Raw genomic sequence first — 10,763 nt, forward strand, 5'->3', positions numbered from 1 at the left:
TCTGGCATTGAACATGGGAAAAAAGTAAATTCTCCAAGCTTTGCAAGAAGCCTAACTACTTTCGTCAGGGGTGAGAGGAACAGAGCCATTGCATATTTTAAGAGCTCTGGCAAGCTTTCTAAGCATTTCATCTTCAATGAAAGATTCTGTTGCAATGGTCAGTTCTAATTGGGGGGGAAACTAACAGGCAAATGCACTCATTTTTGCTTTCTTTTTCCAGTCTGTAGAAAAGAATCTCTACAAGTGTCACTGCAGATATTACTCTGTAGTGAGGGGAAACTGCCTGCAGCAGGAGGCTCTGAAATGCCACGTGCAATTAAATCTTTTATTTTTAAACACATTTCAGAGTTTGTACATGGCAAGCTGTGTCGCCATGTAAACTCACAGAAACCTCTCCAGAGCCAAACAGACTTAGCAGAAGGGCATGTTCTCACATCCCACTAGCCAGACGACTTTTCAGAGAGCTCCTACTGTGCATCTGGACTCAGACTTTCTTTATCTCTTTGTCAGCCTGTGAGAAGAGAAAGGACCCCAGGGAAAACAAAGTAGCAAGCAGAATAAATAAATACTTTTGAAAAACTGCATTCTGCCTGGATAAGGAAAAGCTTAAGGAAAAAGAGAATTGTGTGTGTGTGTGTGTGTGTGTGTGTGTGTGTGTGTGTGGAGGGGGGGGGTGTTGTTTGTTTTTGATTCCTTCAAAAAATACTTGATGACTACTAACAGGAAAGTGGGACTAGAAACTTGCCAAGAAGACCAGTAATGTATTTATGATGATGTAGTAGCAATTCCAGGAAGTTGTAATGAGATCCACGATAGCTATATACTGTACTTTAAGGAAATCCAAAGAAGTAGGCACATTTACACTGATCACATAGGTTGGTGTGAAACTGACAGAGAAAGAAGCAATTTTGGTGTTCGAATTATTAGATAGAAGGTCGTGAAAGTGGTTTAAGGTCTGGATGGTACTTATTCACACTGCAAAGGCTGGTGTCAAACTGGGTTTCAGGAGCCACAGTTGCTGTAGCTTCACAGCAATGGAGGAATCAGGTATTTTTTCACCTCCCCTCATGTCCATTGTGCCTCTACAGACCATCAGAGTATCCATCCTTCAATCATGGAACCACATAATCACAGTTGGAAGAGACCACAAGGGTCATCCTCACCATGCAGTAACACACAATCAAATACATCCAGACAGAAGGCCATACAGTCTCTGCTTAAAAACCTCCAGAGAAGGAGACTACACCATGCTCCAAGGCAACATATACAACTGTCTAACTGCTCTTAACATCTAGAAGTTTTTCTGAATGTTTAGGTGGAATATTTTCTCCTGAAATTTGAATTAATTGCTCTGTCCTATGACCTCATCACAAAGGCCAGTTGAAGCATCGTGCTTTGCCGCTGGACAGAGGGGGCAGTGGGGTGAATCTGTCACCCTGTGTGCAGCTTGCTCTTCACGACACTTTTCCCCATCACAAATGGGAAGTGTAGTCCTCCTGTGAGGACCCGTTCTTGGGGGCAGGGCCTTCTCTGGAAGTCACATGATGTTGTGTGAGGGCTGGCATGGGGCTCCATCCCCAAAAGAGGATGGAAGCATCCTAGGACACTAACATTGCCCTATCTGATGAAGCCTCTAGTCACCAGAGCAGCCAAAAAAAATCTTGTCCCATCTTCAATGTGACATCCTTTCAAGTACTTAAACAAGACTGTTATTCCCCCTCTCAGTCTTCTTTTCTCCAAGCTAAATACACCCAGGTCCCTCAACTGGTCCTCATAATGCATGGTTTCAAACTTTTGATCATTTTGGTTGCCCTTCTCTGGACATATCCTTCTTGAATTCCTTTGCCCAGAACTGGACACAATATTCCAGGTGAAATCTGATGAAAGCAGAATAGAGTAGGACTATTACATTCCATGATCTAGACACTACACGCCTATTAATGCAGCCTAGAATCAGTTTCAGCATGCAATGGGATTTTTACTCCTAGGCGTGCTGATGCACATCACAAACTCTATTTCAGAATATCCCCTAACTGCTTATCTCAGTTAAAAGACCTTAATGCATATTGTTGCACACATTCACAATGTGCATCATATAAACCCTGCACTGTCCAGCTGCCTTCAAACTGCATTAAATAAGCAGTGAATATGTGCCCCGGGTCTAAAATGTGAATTCATAGCACAGTGGTTCCAAACCTTTGGGCCTCCAGGTGTTTTGGACTTCAGCTCCCACAGTTCCTAACAGCTGGTAAGCTGTCTGGGATTTCTGGGAGTTGAAGTTCAAAACACCTGGAGGCCCAAATGTTGGGAACTACTGCTATAGCAGGATCAAATCCTTTGTAAAATTAATAGTTCTTCATAATCAATTTGAAACCAAGCTACTATATATATTGCATTCCAATCACACATACTCACTGTTAATAGGTCAATCCTTCATGCTCCCAGTGGCAATAATACATTTGCCAGAATTCCCTAGGCAACATGGCTAGTAGTCCTGTCTGAGGACTCTTGAAGCTGTTATCTAAGAAACATAGCTCTGACAAACTTTGGATTATAGGTGAGTTAAAATGAAAAATTTGAGCAGAGTTATAAATTACAACAGTGTCATTATTAACTTGTATGTCCTTGTGCTTTGATGCTGCAAGCCATCACCTCCACTGTAGCATTATGTATTCCTCTCTTGACTACCTGTATTATTTTAGGCAAATATTTTACCAAATGAAGGGCATTCACCCTTCACTTCTATTTGTCAAAGAAAACCTTTCCTTGTGCAAAAGTATTTGCTTAAAATGATTGATGGTTTGATTCAACTAAAATCTCATTTTTTTCTGTTAGGATGCTCAGGGTGACTTACAGGAGCTCATGACGAGTCTTCAATTCAGTCATGGAGCTGCTTCAAAACTTCTCAAACTGCAGATTTAGTGGCAGGGTTTTGCTTTGGTTTATCTTCTGTAAAGAAACAGACGGAGCAGGAAACCAATTCCTTGATGTTTCCATTGCTCACAATACTACCCAGACATTACCCCAAGACCATCCACACCTGAATTTCTGGCTGGGTTTTCAACTGTCCTTCAAACAAAGATGGGTGGGAATTCATTCCTGTTCTCTACTGAATTGAAATTTATCCAAATAAACCCCATCAATATGGGAAAAGTGAACTTCATAGAACAACGTGACATCTGTCAATTACACTTTCCCCCATATTGATGTTTTTTGAACTTTGCTAAATTTCAGTTCAACACAATAAAATGTCCACCCATCCCTGATTGCCAAATTTGCAAAGTGAGACACTTCTGCTGGTTCGTTGCCCTGTGGATAGTGTAAGAATTTTGTTCTGGATCATTTTGAATCTGAATTTGTAAACATTTACAAAACCTTAATATGGAGGTTAGTGAAATGAAGGGGGCTTCCAGACAGTGCCAAACCCACTTCAGCATTGTAACCCCCCTCCCACACCCTGAGATTTCCCTCCCAGAGGGACTACATGCTATCCTGATTGAAATTGAGATATCATGAAGCCACCAAAAGCCCCTGATTTACCCTCAAAACTTAGTGGAAAAGGTCCCTGGCTGCCATAGAGCCTCTCCTCATATCCTTGTGGTGCAAGAAAATGACACCTGATGAGATGAGATCTGTGAGGAAGAAAACCCTTTGCAACCCCCCTCCCCCCCCCCCCCCCCGTCTCCTCAGGCATCATTGTCTCACACCATAAGGACATGAAGAGAGGCTCTATGGTGGCCAGGGACCTTTTTCTGTAAGTTTTAGGAGGTAAATCAGGAGCTAGGGGGAGGGGAATGGGTGGGTGGCATCCTACTTCCCTGGGCATTTCAAAGTCTGAAGAAGTGGGATGGCTGTGAAGACTCATCTTCAGGAAATGTGTGCAACGGTTTCTAATTACAGGAAAGAAGATCTCACCTGAACATTAGGAAAAATTTCCTGACTGTAAGAGAGCTGTTCAACAATAAAGCTCTCTGCCTTGGAATGTGGTGGAAGCTCCTTATTTGGAGGCTTTTAAACAGAGGCTTGATGACAATATGCCAGCAATGCTTTAATTGTGTTTCCCCTGCATGATGAAGGTTGGACTGGATGGCCCATGTGATCTCCTTTAACTCTATAATTCTATAACTCATTGAAACAGAGGACTTCATTTCATACCAAATTGCTCATTCCAGTCACAGACTCATAGAATTGGAAGAGACCTCATGGGCCATCCAGTCCAAACCCCTGCCATGAAGCAGGAAAATCGCATTCAAAGCACCTCTGACAGATTGCCCCCCAGCCTCTGTTTAAAAGCCTCCAAAGAAGGAGCCTCCACCACACAGAGAGTTCCACTGCTGAACAGTTCTCACAGTTAAGAAGTTCTTCCTAATTTCCAGGTGGAATTTGAAGCCATTGTTCTGCATCCTAGTCTCCAGGGCAGCAGAAAAAAAAGCTTTCTCCCTCGTTTGTATGACTTCTTCTCACATATTGATACATGGCCATCATCATGTTTCCTCTCAGCCTTCTCTAGAAGCTAAACATGCTTGGCTCTTTAAGCCATTTCTCATGAGGCTTGTTCTCCAGGCCCTTGATCATTTTAGTCACCCTCCATTGGACACACTCCAGCTTGTTGACATCTCCCTTCAATTGTGGTGCCCAGAATTGGACACAGTATTCCAGGTGTGGCCTGACCAAGGCGGAATAGAGGGGGAGCATGACTTTCTTGGATCTAGACACTATACTCCTATTTATGCAGGCCAAAATCCCATTGGCTTTTTTGCCGCTGCATCACGTTGTTGGCTCATGTTTAACTTGTTGTCCATGAGGACCCCAAGATTTTTTTCATACGTACTGCTGTTGAGCCAGGAGTACCCCATTCTGTATCTTTGCATTTCATTTTTTCTGCCGAAGTGGAGTATCTTGCATTTGTCCCTGTTGGACTTCATTTTGTTAGTTTCGGCCCATCTTTTTAATCTGTTAACATCATCTTGAATTCTGCCGGTGCAAGACACAATACATTTTTCTGTACAAGCATAGCTTTTGGTATACTCATATAGTTCTTTTTAGTGGTTGATGCCAGGAATGTTTAATAAGATTTTTTAAAGTGTCATTTACTTTGTGTGTGAAGACAGGAACCTCCCCAGGGACTACACACTGAAAAGAATCCATCAGACATGAGCCCTTGAAAACACAGTCAAGGGGAAAGAGGCTGGGATTCATTGAGGGACATCTACACTTGTGTTTCTTATTCATATGGATGTTCTTTTTTGGAACATGTGTAGGGTTTTGTTTCTTTCTTCTGAGCAGCTCATAGAGCTCCCCTCTGGACTTGCTGTAAAGACCCAAAGCCACTTAACACTGCCATTCTATGCTTTACGACAAGCCGGCCAGTTCAGAGAAGCATGTGGTGAGCATTCTTCCCCATGCACTATGAGAAAAGAAGTGCTAGGACCGATGGAGAACCCCAATGGTGCTAATGTCATTGATTGTGTGTTTGGCTATGGACAATGATATCTAAACCTTCTCTGATTCTGTCTGCACACATGAAACATAGTATGGTTGTGTGAGGCAGCGTCCTGGATTTACTTTAAGTAAGAGTGCATGGCTTACTGTAGTGAACATCTACATGCAGATATGTATGTAGGAGGCTGGACTTAGGCCAAAAATAGGTATGTTGGAAGAGGAAGAGGAAGGTTTTCTAAAGAATGCTTGTAAAGGATTGAACAATTGGTTTCCATGGGTTCTGAAATCTCCAGGACACCAAGACTACATATTACAAATTATGATGATAGTGGAAAGCATTGCTGCAGTGTTCTAATTATATTGAGGTAGGGACTATGTATGACTCTGAATACGTGAGGGAATCAGTGTGGAAGAGGAATTCAGATCTCTGTAACAAGAGCAGTGGCAATGAAAGGTGAAACACTTTCATTGGACTACAATTTGGCACATTTTACCTATACGGCATGTAATAGATTTTTCAGATATAATAGTACAGAGACCCCTTGACACGTTCAATGTTCTCTGCCTAAGAAGGGAACAATAAACTTCATATAGGACAGGGATTGCTGAATCTCAAGAAAAGTTCTTTTTCTGTTTTTAATGGGAATTGAAATGTTATTACCTGTCATTTGTTGCACTTTGTTTGTAGTCTTTACAGGTCCAACAAGTGGAGTGGTCTCTGTATGCATTGAAATCCTTGTATGCATCAAAGTCTGGCAATGCCTGTCTGTCTTGTTTTCTAAGGTTTCAAATGTGTTGACAGAAATACGCCTGAAATATTCCAGGTCACCACCAGCTACTTAGACACCACCAACAAAATGGCCAAGTTCCAAGATTGGCAAAGTAATCTTCGACATGCAGCAATTATTGTGAAGTCATCTCATAATTTTAAAATGTACAGTTTGTGGATTCAGAATCCATTCAGCCCATGCACTGTAACTGACATCCCTGCTGTATTTTGTGGCCTTAATCAGCTGTCAAACAGAAGCTCCTTCAACCAGCCCTTGCCTGTTTTGTATGCCAGCTGCTCTTGTGCAGGAGCACAGCTGAGCCAGAATGAATAATTTCAGAAAGTGACAAAGACCCTGGCCACTTAGTGCATGAAGAGAGACCAAAGTGCGAGGCTCTCCTTAGCCTTGAGCATGGAGAGAGATTCAAAAGGCACTGATTTATGATCACGCTTCATAAAAAGAACAGAGGACTTCCACATCCACCCTAAAATTATGTGGGGTTGGTTTTTTTAAAGGCTTTTATACATCTCATTTTAAATGCACTTGGCACTTCAAATGTGTGTTCTCTCCCTCACACTCTTTTAAAGATTGGGTTTTAGCAGCTGCTGAAAAGAAACACATGTCATCTCCCACATTCCCATTAAAACAATGCACAGACAACAAATGCATTTTTTTTAAAAAAAATAATTATTGTAATGAATGTATCAATTGGAAATTCTACAGACATTTTTTGAAAAATGGAGGTAGTAGGCACAATCTATACACAACCATCCACATTAGAAATGTCACAAAAAGGCATTGAAAATATGGACGGTTCCTTCTTTCATCCTTCTCCACTACCCCTAGCTTGGATGACAGGAATGTGAGAGGACAGTAAAACACATAAGAACAAAAGCCACCCCCCGCCCCAGATCAGTCTAAAATAGTATCCAATCCATCACTCTGTTCCTACAGTAGCCAGCAGAAACCAGTAAAAAGTGCACAGGTAGAACATGAAAATGTTTCTCCCTCACAATTGTTCAAAAATAATGGTTACTGGGGAACAGCTATTAAAGGGGATGTCTCAGAATAGTTGTGATACATTTTCTACCCGCTGCATGCTGTTGAATGAACTTTGTAAACTATCAATGTACCTAATATATAAGATGATTTTGTATCTGTGGAACATATAGACCACAGTTATGTGAAACTGTAGATACAACAAAATGTCTTTAAATTATCTTACTTCTGGTTCAGACATACCAGAGAATTGTGTGGAAGACATGGAGATTCCTGTCTCCAACTCAAATCCAAGGTAACTTCTGTGGGAAGCATACTATAGAATTGCTTAGATGATGTAACACATTCCTAGAAAAAAACCTTTTCTGTCAGGTGCAGGTAAGTGAAACTGTGGGTATGTTTTCAGCACTAAAAAGGATTCTGCTGTACTTTCAGAAGGAAGAGAGGGGGGAGGTTGCTTCAAAATGGCTAACTGTCATTGCAGACTGAAGGCATCTGCTGAAATCAAGTGATGCATGAGCTGTGTTGAAATGTCATGAGATACTCTGTTGAGGTTAGGCATATCTTAACCTACCTGTATAATACTGTATAATAGCCCTTGAACTCTATAGAGGAAACAGCTGAAGAGAAATACAAGTGTAACAATACTTAATGTTACTGTTTATTTTTTCAGTTGCTTCCAACTTCTTGTGACCTCATGGACCAGCCCACGCCAGAGCTCCCTGTCAGTTGTCACCGCCCCCATCTCCTTCAAGGTCAAGCCAGTCACTTTAAGGATAACATCCATCCATCTCGCTCTTGTTTGCCCCCTGTTCTTTTTTCCTTCCATTTCCCCAGCATCATTATCTTCTCCAAGCTTTCCTGTCTTCTCATTATGTGGCCAAAGTACTTCATCTTTGCCTCTAATATCCTTTCTTCCAGGGAGCAGTCGGGCATTATTTCCTGGAGTATGGACTGGTTGACTCTTCTTGTGGTCCAAGGCACTCTCAGAATTTTCCTCCAACACCTCAGTTCAAATGCATCTATCTTCCTTTGCTCCACCTTTCTTATGGTCCAGTTCTCTCATCCATAGGTTTGACATCACTGACATACTTAATTTGATATCACTAAAACACTTAATGTTGATGACATCAAATTATTTCTAACTCTTAATTTAAAAGAAAACCTGAACATGCCTTGTTGAAATTTTGTATCCAAAATTTTGCATCTTTGAAACAGTGGGTATTGTTCAAGAAAACTTTGCATAAACATTTTAAAAATATGACTATGCTTTCTTTTACCTAGACTGTCCAAAATGGTCTAGCAAAGTATTCAAGGAGGAAAAGCACAGCATAGGCAGAGGAGCTATAACTAGTGCCTGGTGATTTTTATACCAGTGAAGAAGATATTTAAGGTCCTAATGCATATTCACAATATAATGTATGTGTATACTCATGTATAATAATAATAATTTCTTACTCACCTCTCTTCAAGGCAGGGCACAACACAGTTAAAAAACATAATTACAAAACATTAGAAAAAACACACATATTAAAACGTATTTCTATGAAATACATACAGTGTTCCCTTGCTACTTTGCAATTCACTTTTTGCGGACTTGCTGTTTTGTGGGAAACTGGTTGGATCTTCTTATGGTTGTTGTTGCTGCTGCTTCTCCTCCTCAGGGCTGCCCCCTTGCTCCATGCCCACCATGTTGCTCTGGCTGCCTCTGCTCCTGCAGCCAGGGAAGAAGGAACGCTGCTCCAGCTGGGCCATGCCGGGAAACGTGGAGGAGAAGAAGTAGCCAGAGCAACATGGTGGGCACAGAGCAAGGGGCCTGCTGGCGCTGGTAGGGAAAGCTTCACTGGCTCCCCAGGATGGGCAAATTAATGCCAGAGCCCAAGGCACGGTAATCCTGGGAGTTGTGGCTTTACAGCAAACAGTGAAAAATGGCCCACAAGCCTCCCCAGGGCTTGAAAGGGAGAGAAAGGCCACCTAACTATTAAAATAATGTATAAAATTTAAAATAAATATTGCATCCCTACTTCGCGGATATCCACTTTTTACAGGTGGTCCTGGAACGTAACCCCCACAATAAGGGATGGAACATTGTACAGTGTTCCCTCACTTATCACAGGGATTAGGTTCCAGGACCACCTGCAATAAGTGAAAATCTGCGAAGTAGGGACGCTATATTAATTTTAATATTTATACATTTTAGTAGTTATACACTATTTTAAGTCTTTATCAACCAATTGTGTGTTGATAAATCGCCTCCTCCTCCTCCAGTTGCCTCTTGGGCTCCTTTTCTCTCCCTTTGGCTTCTCCTTCCTCCCTTCCTTAGGCTGTAAATTGTAATTTTTTATGATTTATAATAGTCTTTTAGAGTTTATTGAAAAACTGTGAAACAGCGAATCCACAAAAAGTGAACCGCGAAGTAGTGCGGGAACACTGTATATTAAAATACGATGATAAAAATACTATAAACACAAGACATGAGTTTAAAATTCATAATTACAAAAAGACTGGGTAAGCCTGCTGGAAGAGATAGGTCTTCAATTGTCAATAAAAATTGTTCAGTATAAAAAGTTATCTTAATCTGTTTAATGTCCACAAGACAAGTGGAGTTCTCAGAAAATGTGTCAAAGCTCATGCTCTAGAGGTGGACAATTTCCAATGCCAGAAATCTTCATCTCCTGTTAACAATGGTCATTCTGAGTCTGAGGAGCCTAAATTAAGACAGATGGGGTCCTACTCATCAAAACAAAGTTGCAGATGCTGAAGACCTATCGTCATCTTTCAATGAGCAATAAAAAGAAAAGAAAGATTGTGTTATTCCATGAAATTATTAAAGAGGAGAAGTTGACCTAACTAGGCTCCTGTTGTCTAGTTAAAAGGTAAAGGTTTTCCCCTGACATTAAGTCCAGTCATGTCTGACTCTGGGGGTTGGTGCTCATCTCCATTTCTAAGCCGAAGAGCTGGCGTTGTCCGTAGACACCTCCAAGGTCAAGTGGCCGGCATGACTGCATGGAGCGCCGTTACCTTCCCACCAGAGCGGTACCTATTGATCTACTCATATTGGCATGTTTTCGAACTGCTAGGTTGACAGGAACTGGAGCTAACAGCGGCCGCTCACGCCGCTCCTGGGGATTGAACCTGGGACCTTTCGGTCTCCAGCTCAGTGCTTTAACCTACTTTGCCACTTACATGTCTATAAATTCACAAACTCTCCCTGGCAGTTTTATTGCTTTCAACCCACCTTTTTGAAGAATAGCAGTAGTTTCCTCAGGCTCATATACTTTTCTTACCTTTGACTACAGCTTACAACTCTGTTTTACTTCTTGCTGACAATTTGTCTGAACTAAATGCCCTGCCAGACTTACTGGGTGGGGACATTGCGATGATGGGCTTTCGCCCTCCCACCATTGCATCTGTGAGAAGCTACTCCTTCCCAGAAGTCCCCTGTACCAGGCAGGCTTCCTGCTGTGTGGCCGGCCGCCCAGCCAATCATCGGCGAGACCTGCCCTGCCCCCTGATTGGCTGGGGCTGGCTGCCACTGGATCTGCTGGCAGC

The 10,763-nt window shown here is 41.9% G+C and overlaps 1 long non-coding RNA gene across 1 annotated transcript in view; it reads right to left on the reverse strand.

Moving 5' to 3' along the window:
• LOC134297343 (uncharacterized) overlaps positions 1–10,240 on the reverse strand; it is a 40,062-nt gene extending 29,822 nt beyond the window's left edge. The window contains exon 1 of the long non-coding RNA XR_010004051.1: positions 6,104–10,240. This is a non-coding gene — a long non-coding RNA (uncharacterized LOC134297343). The remainder of the gene's footprint in view (positions 1–6,103) is intronic.
• Positions 10,241–10,763: the final 523 nt, after the last annotated feature.

The sequence above is a fragment of the Anolis carolinensis genome, chromosome 3, assembly GCF_035594765.1.
Source record: "Anolis carolinensis isolate JA03-04 chromosome 3, rAnoCar3.1.pri, whole genome shotgun sequence".
NCBI classification, from domain to species: domain Eukaryota; kingdom Metazoa; phylum Chordata; class Lepidosauria; order Squamata; family Dactyloidae; genus Anolis; species Anolis carolinensis.